Source organism: Eulemur rufifrons, chromosome 18 (genome assembly GCF_041146395.1).
Source record: "Eulemur rufifrons isolate Redbay chromosome 18, OSU_ERuf_1, whole genome shotgun sequence".
Taxonomy (NCBI): domain Eukaryota; kingdom Metazoa; phylum Chordata; class Mammalia; order Primates; family Lemuridae; genus Eulemur; species Eulemur rufifrons.
The window spans coordinates 23,535,217-23,554,168 of record NC_091000.1 but is presented as its reverse complement, the minus strand read 5'-3'; positions in this window follow the sequence as shown (position 1 = coordinate 23,554,168).

Genomic DNA, 18,952 nt, shown 5'->3' with positions numbered 1-18,952 from the left:
CAAACTAGATCTATATGTATCAACATGGATCTACCACAAAAACACATTTAGTTTTTTAAAAAGTTTCAGAAAAATTAATATAGTCTAAAATTATTTGATCCTCAACCAAAAACAAACTTGCGAAAAGCAAAGTATCAAACTGTGTTTTTCTGTATGGATAAAAAGTACCTGGAATGATAGCACCCAAAATCAGAAGTTTGATTGTCATTTGAAAGAAGGGAAGAAGATAAGAATTGATTTTACTTAATGGAGACTTTTGGTATATCTTAAGTGTCTATGTGTTATTTGCATATTTAATTTAATTTAAAAATTAATTACATTTTAAGTATAAATCTATCTTTTCTACAAGAATTATCTCTTATTCAGTTTAAGCTTTCTTAGTTTCATCCATTTTCCTTATATAATATAGCTTAGACTTATGCATTATCTTGATATCACTTAGGATATGATTCAACTTGTTTCCATTTTTCTTATATTCTGTTGTTACTAACAGATGATGTGATGTGTGTCTGGCTGATCATCATCAGACTTTTGTCTTCCACAGTTATCACCCCGGGGTTGGATAGTAGGGTGTTTGTATAACAGAATTTCTAAGGGGGGAAAGGAATTTATAGTGTCAAAACATACTTAGTATTACAATAGAATTCAAAACAATCCTCATTTTAGGAAATATCAATGACAAAATCTTCACTGTTGATGAGGACATGCAAATGATGGACCCTTCACAAGCCAAGAAACAAACAAATAAAAATATTACCTTATGAAGGATTGCCATATTCCTTCCTAATAGGGCAACTATCCTTCATTCTTTTTCTGTAGTCTAGAATTATTCAGCATTCATCTCACACTGCTTCATATGGCATTTACTGTAGCAAAATATCCTGACTCATTTTCCACCATGTGTCTTGGTTTGAATTTATACTTGTTGCACATTCAGAGAAAAATTCTAGTATAGCCTTTTTTTTTCCTATTTTTCTCTCTCATTTTCTTCACGTAACAATATTCCACTCTATCTAAGTCTCGTATTCTTAAATTCTTCATCATAGCCAAACCCATACTTCCTATATGAAGCCCTAGTCTCCACACTCAGAAGTAAAAACTAAATTAAACAACAGAAAAAAATACAAGGCATTTTTTCAAGAATCCTTTTGGATGTGCAAAACAGAGTGGCTGTTACATGGGAAGACTAGATAAAGCAAAGTCACCAATTTTAATGCTGTGACTTTCAATGTGGGACAGAAAAAATTTATAAAAATTTCTATCTCTGTGGAAGTGTTTTTAAAAACTTTTTAAACATATGATTTTGTGTTTGTACATACATTGAAAAAGGATTTGACATTAATTGATGTCATAGCTTGATAGGGACAAGATAGGTGACAATGATTATCACCAGAAGCCATATGGGCACTTAGTGACACTACATTGTTGAATTTACCGCAGTCCAATGATAGGTCTTCAATTTTGTCAGTATCTCAGTAATAAATTGTACAAATATAAGTCATAAAGAAACCAAAATAAATAAATTAAATTGTTTCATTTCTATAATTATGCTTTTTATATACTTACTATGTATCATTCATGCTGCTAGTTGCTTACCTATGGTGTAGCTATACATGTGTGTTTGTGTGTTTATATACTAAAGTGAGTTCCTACAATCTGTCACCATCTGGTAAAATGTAGGTTGTTGTGGTCAGGACCAAGAGAAATTATGTGATTGATTTTCACATTTTGCACACAATTTTATTGTCCTCATTTATGTATGATCTTTGCTCTATTCATCTGTCAGTTCAGCCACCAAAAGAATGTTCTTCTCATGGCAGACAGAAGAAACACAAGAGAGATGTGTGGAAATATGCAGGGTTTTCTAAGTTTTTGTCTTTAAACTGGCATATTGTGACTCCCAAGCATATTCAACAGGCTTGGCCAAAGGCTGTCATCTGATGGAGCTTGATATCCACAGGCTGGCAAAGTATACTCAGGCTTCAGGGAGGGTCACTGAAAAGTCACATGGCAAAGGACATGTATGTACAATACTAGTACAAGGAAGAAGCAAGGACTTCTTCACAAGAGTACAATCTATCACAGAGATTACATATTCCCCACTCTTGCTTCTTTCTACCTACTTCTTGCTAATGATACAATAGAGGTTAAACTTCCTACCCTACTTTATGCAGCCAGGGAATGGCAGGAGTTTGGCATCAAACTAATTAATCTCATAAAAGGAGTGTCCTTCCAAAATTTGGTGAAGTGTACTTCTATCAAATTGAAAAAAAAAATATTTAATAGAGCCATAAGTCATCAGGGAAATATAAAAGTAAATGAATAAATTGAATTATGCTCACTAATACAGCTGATTTTTTTGTCTTTAACAAAATTTCAAGAAAAGGACTTTTAAGCAATGTTTTAATTAGGTGGGTTCATTGAGACAAAAACCTTTAACAGGTGCACATGCCTATGGTTAAATTTTACAAGTACTGGGTTACAATGGTTAAAAAATGTAATTGATCTTTCCTTTTAGTGAGAACCAATAGAGAATATGAATACAGCAAAGAAGTTATTAGAAGCAATTTCTGAAATTTAGGTAAAAGTTAATGTGGTTGTATTAGATGGAAGGTAATAAAGATGATGAAACAGACATGTTGAGAATGTGAAATAGCTTGGACTTTGTGTGTCTATGAGTTGAAGAATAGATTTCTACAAAGATTCTAAGTTTTTTATATTGTGCTTATGATATGGATGTAAAATTTAAAGAGGTGGATAATAATAGAGGAGGAAAAGTTTTGAAGGAGAAATGTAATTAATTTCTGAAGGTGTATGATAAGAGATGGTGTGAGAAACCCCAGTATAGATGGAAAGTAATTAGTTAATCCACAATTTGGGACTTGAGAAAAGAGTTGGAAGATGAATATAAACTGAGGTCAATTATCAGCATAATGGTGGCATTTAAAATTATGAGAGTAGATGAAATTAATTTGGAAAATAATGGAGAATGGAACCATAGGTATGAGAATATCAGAATTAGCTCTGTTTCACAAGTATTCACATCAGTTATTACAAAGGGGATATAAAAATATGGCTGATAAGGTGTAGACAAACTGATAATTGTGTAATATGAAGCTGAGAAAGAATTAATTTCAAGAACCAGGAAATGGTCAGCTTTATGTGATGTTATTGGAATGATTAAGCTGAGGACTAAAACTGCTTTAATGGATTTAGCAAGAAAGGATCAAATTTAGCAAAAATAGTTTTAATGAAGTGATAAGAGTTAATTGTGACATTTTTACTTTGCAGGCAGTCTAAGAAGTTTGAAGTACTATGGTATTTATTTATTTATTTGATCTAGTAAACTTTTAAATTGCATTGATATGGAAAGTCATTCCTGGGAAATGTGCCCTGGTAAGATAGGAGGAGTTGTAAATTGTAACTTTTATTTTCTCATCATGAAAGCCCTTGATATAAATAAAAGCTTCATTGATCAGATATAAAATTACAACATTACATGTCAGTTTCAGTAAAAAAATACTTTTGGACAGCCAGAATGGAATGAAATGAAATCGCCTTTGCCAGGCATGCAAATCTCTAGAGTAATGTATTTATCTCAATATTGTGTCCCATATTTCATGATTCAAACATATCTATGAAATTATTTCTAGATTTAAGATGTTTTGGGGTGACAGAGAGCAATGAAAAATTTAGTTGAATCTGGGAATGCATAAAATTGTATTGCTGAAATAGGTTTCTTTTCAAAACTAATTGTCAATTTTCTTTCTTTCCAAAGAAAGAAATGGGGATATTGATCCAGTGTCCCGAATGTATCAGCCTCTTTCTTCTGCATACCCTAAACTTCAAATACCCAAAGCTTTTGCTCAAATAGAACAAGAATATCCCTGAAAACAAAAACAAATCAAACTATCCACCTAAAAATATGCACTTCCAGCACTGTTTGAGGACAGAAAACTACATTATTAAAATTTACTGTGAATATATATCTGAAGTTTTTTTCTAACATAATTTTCCCTCTGACCTTTTTCCTCCTAGTCTGGTAGTATCATGAGTTCTATTATAATTACTATCAACTCAGTTCTCAAAGACTGATTATGGCAGTTTTGCTCAAACTGTTTTTTTGTAGTTCTCAAGAATGTCTCTGAAGTAATCAATGGGTTTGATGGAAAGTTTAGATCACATTTTCAATGAAGAATACAATCTGTTCGAGTTCACAGCTATATGTATAAATTTGATATAATTTCAAAACTAATATCCAATAGCACATACATTCTGTTAGGAAGCAGATCAATAATTTGAATAATTTAATCTTATAATTCATAATCCCATTAATTTAGAATAATGTAAAGTTTGCACAACTCATTCGATAACCAATTTGACTGAATTAATAGGGCTATTTGTTTATGTATGTATAGATTCATGTACTTATCTTTATCCATTATTTATATGAATGTATCATGTATATGCAGTAAAGGTCTTAAACTGGACAGAAAAGTATAAAATTTTTAAAAAGTCTTCTTGAAATGAAGACCCTCTCCCCAAATATATTATTATTTTCTAGTCATCATAAGCATATTCTTTTTCAGTTGACAAGTTAAAATTGTATATATTTATGATGTACAACATATTTTGATATATGTCTGTAATGGGGAATGGCTAAATCAAGCTATTTAACATCTACCTTATCTTATATATTTATTATTTTTGTGATAAGTGTGGTAGGAAACTTAAAATCTACTCCCTTATCAATTTTAAGTATAAAATATATGTTATTAACTATAGTCACCATGATGTACAATAGATCTCTTGATTTTACTTCTCCTGCCTAACTAAAATTTTGTGTCCTCTGACCAACATCTCCCCAATCACCCCACTCCAAGCCACTTGGAAACCACCATTCTACTCTCTGTTTCTATGAATTCAACTTTTTCATAATCTATATATAGGTGAAATCATGCAGTATTTGTATTTTTGTGCCTGGCTAATTTCACTTAACATAATGTCTTCCAGCTTTATCTAAGCTATTACAATTGATAGGATTTCCTTTTTTTTTTAAGGCTAAATTATACTCCATTGTGCATATATACCACATTTTCTTTAACTTTTTATCCAGTCATGGACACATAGGTTAATTTCATGTCTTGGCTATTGTGAAAAATGCAGTACTTAATATGGGAGTGCACGTATCGCTTTGCCAGCATGTTATTATATTGAATACTGTAGGCAAATGTAACATAATGGTAAGTATTTAAGTATCTAAACATATCTAAACATAGAAAAAGTTTAGTAGAAATATGATATTATAACCTTATAGGATCACCACGGTATTTCTGGTTTGTCGTTGACTAAAATGTCATTATGTGGAACATGATTGTATTAAAATGGGTAAAGTCCAAAAAACTAAAAATACTAAAGGCTGAGGAGAATCAGCTGAATTTTACCAGGCCTATAAAGAAAAACTGGTACCTATACTGAAGAAATTATTTTATAACATAGAGAAGCAAGGAATCCTCCCCAACTCATTCCATGAAGGCAATATCACCTTGACATCAAAGCCAGGAAAGGACACAACAATAAAAGAAAACTACAGACCAATATCTCTTATGAATATAAATGCAGCAATTCTCAGTAAAATCCTAGCAAACCAAATTCAGCTGGACATCAAATAAATAAATAAAATCCTATGACAAAGTGGGCTTCATACCAGAGATGCAAAGATGCTTCAACATATGAAAATCTGTAAATGTGATTCACTCCATAAATAGAAGCAAAAACAAAGACCATATGATCCTCTCAATAGATGCAGAAAAAGCATTTGACAAAAGTTGGTACCCTTTTATGATAAGAAATCTTAAGAAAAGAGGCATAGATGAGACATATCTCAAAATCATAAAAGCCATATAGGACAAACTTACAGCCAACATCATACTGAATAAGGAAAAATTGAAAACATTTCTGCTTAGATCAGGAACCAGGCAAGTTTGCCCACTATCACCACTTTTATTGAACATAGGCTTGGAAGTCCTAGCCAGAACAATCAGGCAAGAGAAGGAAATCAAGGGCATTTAAATGAGGAAAGAAAAGAGTATTCTAATTTTAAAATTAGAGCATTTTCTTATTTGCAGTTTTCTGAAGTCTTCCTTTTCCACTATTGCTTAAAGACTATCAAAGATGGTTTGCAGATCACCTCTTCTAACTTCCTTAGGCCTTTGAATTTGAAATAATTCATGGTATCATGATTTTTTGCCTGTGATATATTCAATGTATTTGCTTTGTTTTTTCCATTTTGAAGATCATACCCCTTCAAAAAGAAGATAGAACAAAAGATCATATGAGCACTTCTTCTACCATTTTCTACACTTCTAAATGATGCCAGCTTTTATTCATGACAGATCTCTCTACTCCATTTTCATCCTGTTTCAAAGGGATTTGGTAATTGTTTTTTTAAAGTATTATTTATCAAGTTATCTAACATCATTTCTATAGGTTTGTATTAAAATTTTATATATTTTTTTCTTAATGCTATGAACCTTCTTCTATCGTTTGGGCACATTCTTTTTAAAAAATTTGATCTAAATAGCTTCCAGAGATTGTTACACAAAAGAAAAGAGTCTTTAATCTTCTTTGAGCTTAGTACTAAGAGCTGATAAAAGTGAATGTTTTGACTTTTTTAATATTTGGAAATACTGTTTCACACGTTTCACATTACTATCTAGCAGACATGCCATTAATATTATTTACACGCCTGCTTTCTTGCAAAGTCCTTAGAAACTTTTTACACTCGTTAAGACTTAAATTTCCAAAGACCAAAGTAGATGGGACACATTGTTCTCACCTTATAATCAGATAAATTGAGACATCGAAAAGTAAGTGATCTCTATAACCCCATAGCTTTTAAGGTTATTTCAACATTTTCAGAACATTGAAGAAAAAACTATTAGTAATGACTTATAAATGCATAAATTGAGGATATGAACACTATCGTGTTGCTCCAAAACTCATTGTTTGAACTACAAATATAATACAAAAGTAGAAGAGAAAATAAAAACAAACAAAGAGACCTTGAGAGCCAAGGTTAACTTGGTCATTTCCTTGAAAATGTGTTGTAATGTGAACTATAGACTCTAAGAGAGATATTAAGTTTTCTGCCCTTTAAAAGTCATTTACAATGTCAGTACTGTGATTTTTGCCTTATAATTTAAAAAAATAACATATTCTGGAACTATTTTTTAATACCTGGTTTAACTATAGAGACACTTTGCAAAACTATGTGTAATACATAGTTGCATAATTTCTCTCATATCTGTGACATTTGGAAGGTATTAATGTCATGTTATAACGCTAATTATAAATGGTTTATTTAAAAGGAAAACATGCAAATAAAATAAATCCTGATAAGCATTTTCTATATAACTTTATGTAATAAATTAAGTCACATGAATCTCTATCACCTCTTATTTAGTTTGCATAATGAGATACTAACTGTATTACCAAATATCCTCTCAGTTTATGGACATTATTGCATTTAATTAGGTCAGTGATAGTGAATGTTCTCGTGTTTATGAGTTGCTTTATGTTTACATAAAATGTTTCATTTTCTAGATATAATAAATATATTCTTAGATGGAAGCCAATTTATGATCTCCACAAATAGCAAAATGTATATATGAATACATCTACATAATGTTCATAATCAGGCAAAGTATTTTAATGTCAAAAGTCAGAAGACTGATAACATTTGGGGTAGTGGTATTTGTGGGATAAAGGAAAAGGGACTTCTGGGGTGCTGTTAATTTTCTATTTATAATCCTGATATTTAGTGGATTTATATATTCATTTTGTAATATTTATTAATCTGTACACTTGTGATTTACTCATGTTCTTTATGTGTTGGTATTTTGTTGAAAATTTTATTGTATTAAGAGGCAAAGGCAGTAGCTATAGGAGACAACTACATCCTTTATGAGGAAGAAGTCAAGGAAGGATTACCTAAAGGAACACAGAAGAAAAATTGAGATTTGAAACAGATTGACTCCAAAGTGCATAATGTTAAACAAAATTTACTAAGAAGATAAACAATTCTTCAACTAAAGGCAAGTCTAACAAACTCAGTAATGCATATCTCTTCTGAGTATAAAACTCTCAGAGCATCGTGAAATTATCCAGGCATATAAAAACCTAACATATATTTAAGGATTAGTCAAGCGACCATTCAAACTTGACTAAGATTGCTCTAAACTTGGTTTATTCTGAAAAGAAAAATCAAGAAATGGAAAGAATATATAAGATACAAGGTATAAATGAGAGGCAACAAGTTATTGATATAGTTCTAATTCCTCATTTAATTGTTCTCAAGGTGTCTTAACAGTCTCTTTAGAGTGAGAAATCTTCCAAGAAAGAAAGTCCCCTAAACATAGGCCCACTGTATTTCTACTCTCTAGGCTGTAGGCTATATACTACCTTTGTGTAGGTATTCTTGCCATGTGACAATTACTTTAGTATTTTTTTCTCATAGATACCTCTATAGGCTTATGCAAAGCCTGGCCACAGTCTACTTTCTAGTTCTCAAACTCCTCCTATATTCATCTTCTTGCCTCTTTAGTGTTCAGGGACATATTAATAGAACAGCTAGATTTTCTAACTCACTGTATAGTAAAACAAAGGCAACTTTCTGGACCCAGACAATTAGTCATTTATATTTACCTTAGGCCATGAAAATCCTATCCTGATACCTCCCAAGAATTCCAGACCTAGCAAAAAATTGCTGATCAACTCACAGCAGAGGGCTTTAAGGTAGTCCTCAATTAAAGTCAATCTTTGCATCAGTTATTTCTAGGAATTGCTAGTGGGCTTGAGAGGAATGCTTATATGAAGACACAAGGAAAATGTCTGCACAATTAAGTGCCGGAGATGAGTATTCCATGAAAAATATTAAAGAGTGGGAGTTGCTAAGAAAACATTAGAAAAAAGTGTCATTTGGGAGCTCAAAATGCTGAATCAGATAAATATATTGATAATATATTTTTTCCTTTTTTAAAGTTTTTTATTGATATCTAATAATTGTGCATATTTATGAGGTGCATGTGATATTTTGATACTTGCATACAACGTATAATGATGAAATCAGGGTATTTAGGATATTCATCACCTCCAAAATTTATTCTATCTTTGTATTGGGAACAGTTCACGTTGTTTCTTTTAGCTATTTTGAAATATACAATATATTATTGTTAATTATAGTCATGCTACTGTACTATTGACTAATAGTACATATTCTTTCTATTTAACTATATGTTTATACCCTTTAACCAATCTCTCTTCATTGCCTCCCTCTACCTTTTCCAGCCTTTTCATTTCTGATTCAGTCATTTGCAGGTGACTTTATAGTTTACATCAATTCCAATATCCTTGTGAAAGTACAAAATACATATTGATATCTGATAATGTGTTGGCTCCAATGGTGGAGGAACACTTTACAAATAGTTAAATTATTTTAATGCTATCAGATGCTTCAAACAGTAAATTAATTTTGATAGAGCACATTATTGTGGTAAAAGTAATATTTCTACCACATTAAAAAACTTTGAACAAACAAATATACTTGAAATTGGTTGTGTTGTATACATAATGCATTATTGCAACTATAATTAAAAAGTGGCAATATAATACTAATTGAGATAAAAGTTGTCTTTAATAAATTCACAAATATGAATTATTTGTACAGTGGAAGTACCAACCTAACATTTTTAAAAAATACTAATGTATTTTAAAAAATAGTTTGTATGGCAGTATACAATTTCTCTCTTTCTTACTCTCCATCAATTTGATTTTAAAAATGTTTTAGCATTTAAAGAATCATTTGGTAAATTGCTTTAAGTTTCCTATAATGTTATTGCACTTTTTTAAGTGAATGAATTTTCTAAATTTTGTTACATGTTGTTAAAATCAGGCTTCAGAAATATTTAATCAAATTATATAACAAATAAAGCTCCAAAAGTTCAACTTTGCTAGCTTTTATGAAATCAAAGTTATTTAAATTAAAGCTTGTAAAGTAAAGAACAGTAACATTTATCTCAAAAAGAAGCAAGATAGGAACTAAAGTTAAGTATATTCAATTTATTAACCAAATAAATCAATCAGAAAATAAGTCTTAAATTGGATTTATCTTTGAAATTCTAGAATTGTACTTTGGGTTACCTCAAATTGAAATAGGAATTTTTGTATGAGATTCTTCTACTAATACATATAATTCTGAAGTAAAATTAAAATAAGAAAGCCTACAATTGTGTAACATCTAAATCTGAGGACTCAAAAAAGCCACAAAACCCTGAAATGTTTGGTGAGTATTTTATTGCATAATATTAGTAGAAGAATGGTAGTATAAGTGAACACTAAAGCACCATATAAAAATATTAAAGCTTAAATATTTGCAAATTTTAATAGGGAAAAATGGGATTGGGAATATTCTTTACTAAACAGAATTTTATCTGAGCTCACCAGCTACCTTAGCACCTTTAGAGACAGTATTTCTCATTTAAAAATGTTATGTCTATAGGCAATAGTCAAGTAAACCAATTAACAATTTCAAATTTATTAACTATAAAATATGGGGAAAATCTGCTAATTTTATGAAAATAATAAAAATAATTTAATTTGGGGAAGAACATATTTTTTAGAAAAATACATCCTAGAAAATACAGTACTACAAGCAGATATGGGTCAAAAAACTGATATTGTAGATTGACAATACCTTAAGAGTTGCTTTATTGTAATCATTAATATCACATCATACTCTCAAAATAATCAATAATTGGATAATAAATTATATTTTCACCATAAATATATGTAATATATACCAAGAATAATTATTCTGTGACCTCATTTTTAATCATTAAAAATAATAATACATTTTGAATATTGCTTTATTGTGCCTGGATAAAACTATTTCTATTTTTTTCAAAAAAGAATATAAATTTGTCATTTAAATATTTCTCATTTCATTTGTAAAATTGTAGAGTTTAGATAATAAATTTTATGGTCCTCCTTTTATCTGATGAGTGTTCAAGGTTAAATAGTCCACTCATGACTAAAGCAGGAAAAACAAAACATAGGAACAAACCTACTAGTGTTTAGACATATTAAACAATGTGTGAAGTGAATGTTCTGCCTGCTGTATCAGTTTTAAGAAGAATGTTATATTCCAAGATATCAAGTACTACATGTTTTCAAGTAATTGTATCATACATACAAAGCCATATGATTCTATTATATATCCTTGTAAACTTTACAAATCTTAATGGATTAAATTTTGAAATTTATACCAATTTAACTTAAAAGAAATTTCAGCTATGAATTATAAAAAATGTATTGTATTTAGCATTACTATAAATGAAAGGAAGTCACTGGAAGAGAAACTTTTACAGTTTGTATTGTATTTGTGTGTTTGTGTGTGGGTAACATGTTTATATATGTTATTACTCAAAAAGATTTTAATAAAGTACTTCTATTGAAGTGTCACACAATTTTTCATGGTTATTAATTGAATCATGGTTTCTTATACAATAACTAAAGGAATCTTGGGCTCTTTCAGTGTGATCAAAGAAAGAAGAAGTAGTTTCTATGGATTTTCAAAGTTTATGATGATTTGAAAAAATTGCTCAGTTTAATGCTCAGTTTAAAGTTAATGAATGTGTCTTGGTAAATGCCTAGTACATTCAGCAATTGAAAATAATAGAAAACTCTTGAGTAGAAGACAGCCTCCATTTATTTTCTCAGTAGTCTCTCAAAGTAATGATACTGTTTTTTAGAACTCTAATTTGTATGTGTAATTACACATGCATATATATATATATATATATACACACACACACACATAAATACTCTCTCATACCTCTTTTAATAAAACTTCCACAGGATTGCATTTTTATTCATTTTCAAAGAGAGCTACTGAATTAATGGAGGTTAACAAAAAGTTTCTTAATGCCTTAGTTATATATTTATAGTTCAGAAAATGAAGAATTAATTTCTAATTTATGTACTTTTAAAAATAGAATCAGATATATTTTGCAAAGGGCATATTTTCATTGTGGTATTTATGAATAAGTTAATTTAAAGAGAACAGATTATTTAGAACATTAACTCAATGGTACACTTAGAATGTTGCAAAGCATGATGATATCCTTGAAATATAAAGCAGAAAGAAGGATAGAGAGAGGAGGTAGGAGATGTTTAGTTCACACCAACATTGCAAATGTTTCAAGTATGCTTTTCCCATCTACATTAGTCTTCAATATGTGAAACGAAAACAAATTTTCATCATGATATTACTTAGCTAAAATATAGACAACTAAAATGATATGCAAACAGAATGTCTAATGACTTCTCCAGCAAGTACTCAGTAGGAGGTCATGGAAAATAGCTATGAATATCTCAGAAATTGCAGGTTTACATTTTTGGTTATTTTGGGTAAATGCAAATATAGCAATTATGAATTTTAGTCCATAGACTTGAATATGCCAGAAAATCACATTGTATTTGTTTTGAAATCAAATTAAATTCTGAGGCTTTCTCAAATAAACTGAGGTAAAGTTAGTAAATTAGTAAATATTCTGGCACTGTTCCCAAAAAACTTGGAAAAAGTGACTATGATTCAAGCTGATAGAATTCCCTGATATTCAGGCTCTGGCCAATTATGTAACACCTAAGGAAAACTTTTCTGTTAGTTTAGAGATCTGTTGCCCAAGATAAAACTGGATTAGTCAAATAATATCTGTTTCTGTTTGTTTATTTTTTATCCTTCAGACCAAGCCTCTCCATACTCCAGGAGAAAGTCAGCTTCTATGAAACTAATTGACATGTGTCTCTAGCTGAACTCCTGGTGGGGCAGATACCTCTAATTATGTCACTTATAGGTGACTTATTTATATCTTTCTAGTGTTTTCAGGCAATCACAAGTAAAAAGGAGAAGCTTTATTTATTTATTTACAAAAAAAAAAATATGTTCCTGAAGCAAAGGAATGATTAGCTAGTTTGAAATACATGAAGGAAAAATATAGAGGAGAAAAAAAAAAAAAAGATTTCTTATTAAATGTCCTCCTCCATGGTTTTTTTCTACATTTTAAAAAGTGCTATCCAGACTTATATTTATTTTAAAATAATCCACCTTAAGACAAAAGTGTATACTTAACATTTTCATATGAACCAAATACTACCAATACATTGAAGTCCCCCTCATCCTCCCAGAAACAGTTTTCTTTTTCCATCATACAAATAAGCACTGTCCTAAATTTGGTGATTTTACACACACACACACACACACGCGCACACATCTAAACATACATGTAGCTTTACATGTTTTTAACTGAATCTTAATGGTAATATATACATTTTCTGAAATTTGCTTATTTCTCTCAAAATTATATATGTGAGCTATAATCTATGTTTACACATGTAGCACTATTTAATTCATTTGTATTGCTGTACAGCATAATGCTATAGATTGAACTATGTACCCCCAAATTTCATATGTTGAAGCCCTAATCTCCTATGTAATTGTATTTGAAGGTGGAGTCTTTAGATGCAGAAAGCTTAGGGATGAGGGGAGAGAGCTGGTTTGAGAGGTAGGATCAAGAGTTTAGTTTTTAAAATTATGTTTAGATATTTACTGGAGTTTTATGTAGAGGTTCTGTGCATGCAGTTAGGAGTTTGAGCAAAAGTATAGATTACAGATATATATTTGGGAGTGTCAGCAAATATATGACATCTGAAATCATTAGGCTAGATGAGATTATTAATATCTAGACAGAAAAGAAAAGAGGACATAACTAAATTTGAGGAATCTTTATAAATTTGGAAGCCCTTTGGGAATTTTCAGAGTAAAGTTAGTACAAGAAAGAGTAGTTAGTAAGATAGGAGAAAAGAATGAGAATGTGTTAAGCTGGAAGAAAAAAAGAATAGAGAAAGAAAGGAAGGAAGGAAGGAAGGAAGGATGGATGGATGCCTGAAGGTGAGATGTGAAGGTGAAAGATTATGAAGAGGTTGTAACCATTCTTGTTTCTAGGATAGATTCTTTCCCATATTTGGATATCTTTTCAATAAATTTCCTATATTTCTTTAGTCTCCAACCCATTTCAGTTCTTTCCGCAAGTGACAAATTAATTTACTTCAAATAATGTCATCAATTAATAATTCTACTTATAACCCTCCTTAAGTATTTTCTATTAATATTTTTCAATACTTAACTTTCAAATACATGACAACCACTTTATAAAATTTTAGAATTTGTTGATTCTCTGGATCACTGTCATAATCCTTTCATTCCTATATTCTTTACATAGATTTGCATGCATTAATTCAAGACCAAAAACAATATGTGCTTCACTTTTGAGAGTGATTCCTGACCACTGCGTTATCTCTTATTTTGGAGACCTTTATACCAGGACTTGTTAAATCATCGTTTCCATATGATGCTTTGTAAATATCCATCAAATGATGTTAAGTGAATATGCTTTTTTTTCTTAACCTATATTGTTAACTCAAGTATGTGTTTGATCCCCAGAAGAATCTAATTCTACTCTAGGTATCCAGAGAGATGTTATATGATTGTTTGCTCAGTGGCAGCATGCCAGAAAAACTCTAGAAGTAACATTGTCAAAGTATTCTACCAATTTCTAACTTGACAAGAATTTTTCTCTCTTTTGAGTACAGTCCATGCCTCATTGTGATTTTGATTATGATTAATCGTAAGTTATATTATGAGGATGTCAATTTATCAACTGACTAAAGAGCTAAGCACAAACATTTCCTTTTTAAAATGTGGTGCAGCAAGCGAATCATTCACTAATAACAGGAAAGAGAAGAAAGAAATGCTCCCTCCCACTAGTGTTTATTTACTTATTTACTTATTTGAGGATATGCAAATTCCTTTCATCCTTCACATTTTGTGCTAAATTCCAACATTCACTACTTTGGAAACCAGAAAATATATTAATAATAATATTTTCATAAGAGCAAACTGACTTACTATGGTATAGCATGGAGGAACTTTGACCCTTTTTAAAAATTATTATTTTAATATTTACTTCTAAACTATCTGAAAAAATTAAAGGTATGCATTTAGACATTTGTACAACTCATTTTAATGCTGATTTGCCTGTTATTTGAGTTTTCAGGTGACCATATTCTGGATTTCTTATTTTCACTTTTATTCTAATTTACTGCCCTGTCCTGTGTCATCTTATCCATATATTCTTCCTCTTTATTTTTCCTTCAATAATCTGAACCAAATCTACTCTCATTCAGGACTCGAGTTATTAAGATATTGTCATTAACCTCAGATATAGAATTTTGTCAAAAATGTTTTCTAGAATAGAAACAACTTTGTCATTTTATTAGAAAATGTGCAACTATGTTCTGAAACTTTTTTTATTTTAATTTACAAGATTATTTTATCCTTGGGGAAGGGGTTAATGCTTTTCTTCAACCATAAAATTATAGTTTTTCTCTGCCAGGGATTTCAACTTTGACTACTGGCTATGTACTTAGGTTGATAGAAAACTATCAACCTAGCCAAACAGCATTCATCACAGTACAATTAGGAGGTTAAAAAAGCTTTAATTGGTGAGGATTTTTTCAGAAGTATAGGCATAGGCATTATACTGTTCTCTCCCACCTTATTATATTTCTCAATTATGACCATATTATTTTTGCTCACTAGTAAAAACTAAAATGTATTCATCATGTTCTCATAAATTGAGCTATTAAAAAGGTTTAGTTAGTCCTTTATGGAAAGTCCAGAATGTTCTGATCAAAATACACAGTTGTTCCTGTTCTGTACTTATTCTAAATCATGAGAATTATTTGATATATTGTTTCAAAGATAACAAGAAAATTAAAATTCTTAAATTCTGTGTAAATAATATATGTAGGATGAGATATGAAATAAAATAAAAATTCAATTAATTGGCACAAATTAAGAAGCTATAAATATATGTGAAACATGTTGAGGAACATATATAATGCTAAGCAAAACCTCTGTTCTTCAAAAAGCCTATGTTAGTTAAAATTTATTGGAAGAGCTTTTCAGCTAACATAGTCTGCAAATTTATTTAATTTAAGTGGAAAGAGCTTCTCTTTAAGCAATCTATATTACTTAAAGTGTATTTCTTGAATTAAAAAAATACTAGTTAATGGAAGGGAAAATAGCCTTTAATGAATGTTTATGCCAGGCTTTTAATCCTAACAGTAATCCTACAATGTTATAAAATCCTCAAGCTAAGATTAAATCTGGATTTGACTAACCTAATAACCTCATGCTTTCTCCAGTGTGCTAGCTTTCTATGAAGTACCGTTCCAGCAGCCTGTGTCAAAATCCCCTGGGAATTCATGTTAAAATCTACATGCCTCAACTTTACCACAACCATTTAAATAATAATCTCTGAATGTGGGATAAGATTTAATAATCCCCATATGTGACTTTATATACACAAAGTTTAAATGTAACTGCACCATACCATACTTCTGTAATATTACCTGATTTTATGTTTCAACTAAGAGTTCTTTCTCGGCTCTTGATTGGCACAAAGATCTTAAAAAATTAAGCCATAAGCAAAATCTATTTTTAGGCTGAGTATCTTGGTCTTGCCAAAATCAATGGAAGAATTGAAAACTGAACAGAGAAACACAGACCCTCCCTAGAGAAGCTAAGAGAGTGCAGCATAAATAAAATATCAGTGTGTTCAAGGTAGACTGTTCTAGTGTACTGATACACAAGATTCTCTTGTCAGTCATCACATTCGGTTACTAAAGTAGTTTCAGTGAAATCATCCATAAGCCAATGTTGATATCTAATGGAAGAAAACATAATATGCAAGTACCACCAGTCTATCTAGTCATAGCAGTTCATGTCTAATAATAATGCTTTCTGTCAATCTCGTAAGACTCTAGCTAAAGTCCAGTACCATAAACACGTTGTAAGAACACACACAAAAGCAACTGTAAACAAAATGTTGATTTAGGAGAAGCAAGAGAAATCTAGTAGCAAACCTTTTTGAACATAAAGGTATTTTGTCATCCAGATAGTAAAACTATAAGCAAAATCCAGAAAGATAAAACCATGACATGCCACTTATAATATCTTTTAGCTTTCTTTGTACACAAAGAAAGCAAAATTTGAGAAAAACATTTTCAAAAATAAGCATAGTATAAGCAAAATAGTAGGATTTTTCTTAATAGATACAATAAAAATGTATCTTTATTATACAATTTCTCCATATATCCAAAAACATTAAAATATTTTTTAAAATATCCTGAAAGTAGAAACTTTTGCATAAGAGACAGTCAATGATGGCTGTAATTATTCAGTAGATCCAGAAGGGACTTATCAAATGAAAAAAACAAACAAACAAAAAAAAAAACAAAGGAACTATGCCTCAATGTAAATTTAAAAAATTTTAAAAAGCTGTCATTTAATCACATTTATAGATGTTTCATTGGTAGAATAGAATCCAAGAGTGCAGTGTGCATAATGTTTTTTATTTTGGACTCCATTCCACCACATATCACCTTGATACTGAGTTCTATAGCAGAAAATGTTCAGGTAATGTTAACAGGTGATAAAGTGTTAATAAGAACCAATAATGATCTAGAGAACTTTGACTCATGCCTGGTAACATTTCATCATGATTTCAGAAACAGTAAAAAGATTTTTTAACAGCTTATGAAGTGAATTGCAAGAAAGCAGAAAAAAAAAAAAAGATCCAGTAACTTAAATCACATCTAATCTCTTCTGAAATAACTACTTTCTAGTGGTAAGAAAATACAGGGAATGGAAAAATCCTGGGGAAGAGAAAAGTAGGATGGTAACTGTGTCTTGGAAGAATATCTTAAAAATAAATTTCTCACCACCCCCAGTCCCTTATTAAAAGGAAACATAGAAGAGAAAAATCTCTCTGTCTTAGTCTTCTTTGGGTCCAGTTAGAGTCATATGAATATTTTCCCAATGATTAGTTGTGGTTATTATGCTTAGACTCTAAAATTTAAATAGTCAGAATTAGGTTAGCAGGATTCTTAAACTATATTTATAACCTCTTCACTCCTAACTATAGACCCCACCTCCCACTCTTGGTATATATGTAGTCATTATTACCATTATGATTTGCTCAAATTTATTCTGCTATAAGGCAGCCTTACTGCTATTTCTGCTACAGAATTATACCCCAGATTCACTAATGGCATCTTTATGGCCAAATATCTACTTATACAATATTTATGGTAAAACTTGTCTCTAGATTCCTACCACGGTTCTGCCTTTCAAATTTTAACCAGTATATCTTTTTTTCCCTCTGTCTCTAATATTAGGATTGAACCAATATTCTAGGCAGCAGAGTAAAGCTTACTGTTGATTTTCTTTACTGCATACTGCTCATCTACCTGAACTTTCTCATCTTTTTTCTGAATCAGACGTTCTCTAATAGGCTGCTCAGCTTCAGGGAACTGCCTTGTAATTCAACTCCAATCATCCCTGGAATTGATTTTCTCCTCTATGAAGTATGTTCTGAAATTTAACATATTATTTGCTTAATAGTCTTGATATGAAAAGCTCTATATTATTAATAGACTGAAACTCATAATAATCATTGCTATTATAAGCCACAACTCATAGTGGTCAATATTGATTTCCACTTTGTGGCAGCATGATGATTCCAGAGGCACAATTATTATGAGACAGAAAATGGTTTGGTTGAATTTATTGATTTAGAATAAAGTAGTTGGGAAAAATCTACATATAAAGCCAAAAATTGATTCTCAAAATCATTAGCTAATCCATGCAATAATACTACATCCTCTTATTCTTAACATCTATCCACTCGTGGCATAATATACATATGTGTCCATTAGGGCATGCACACAAGGTACAATAGTTTATTTTTTCTTTTTCATTCTCTTTTCT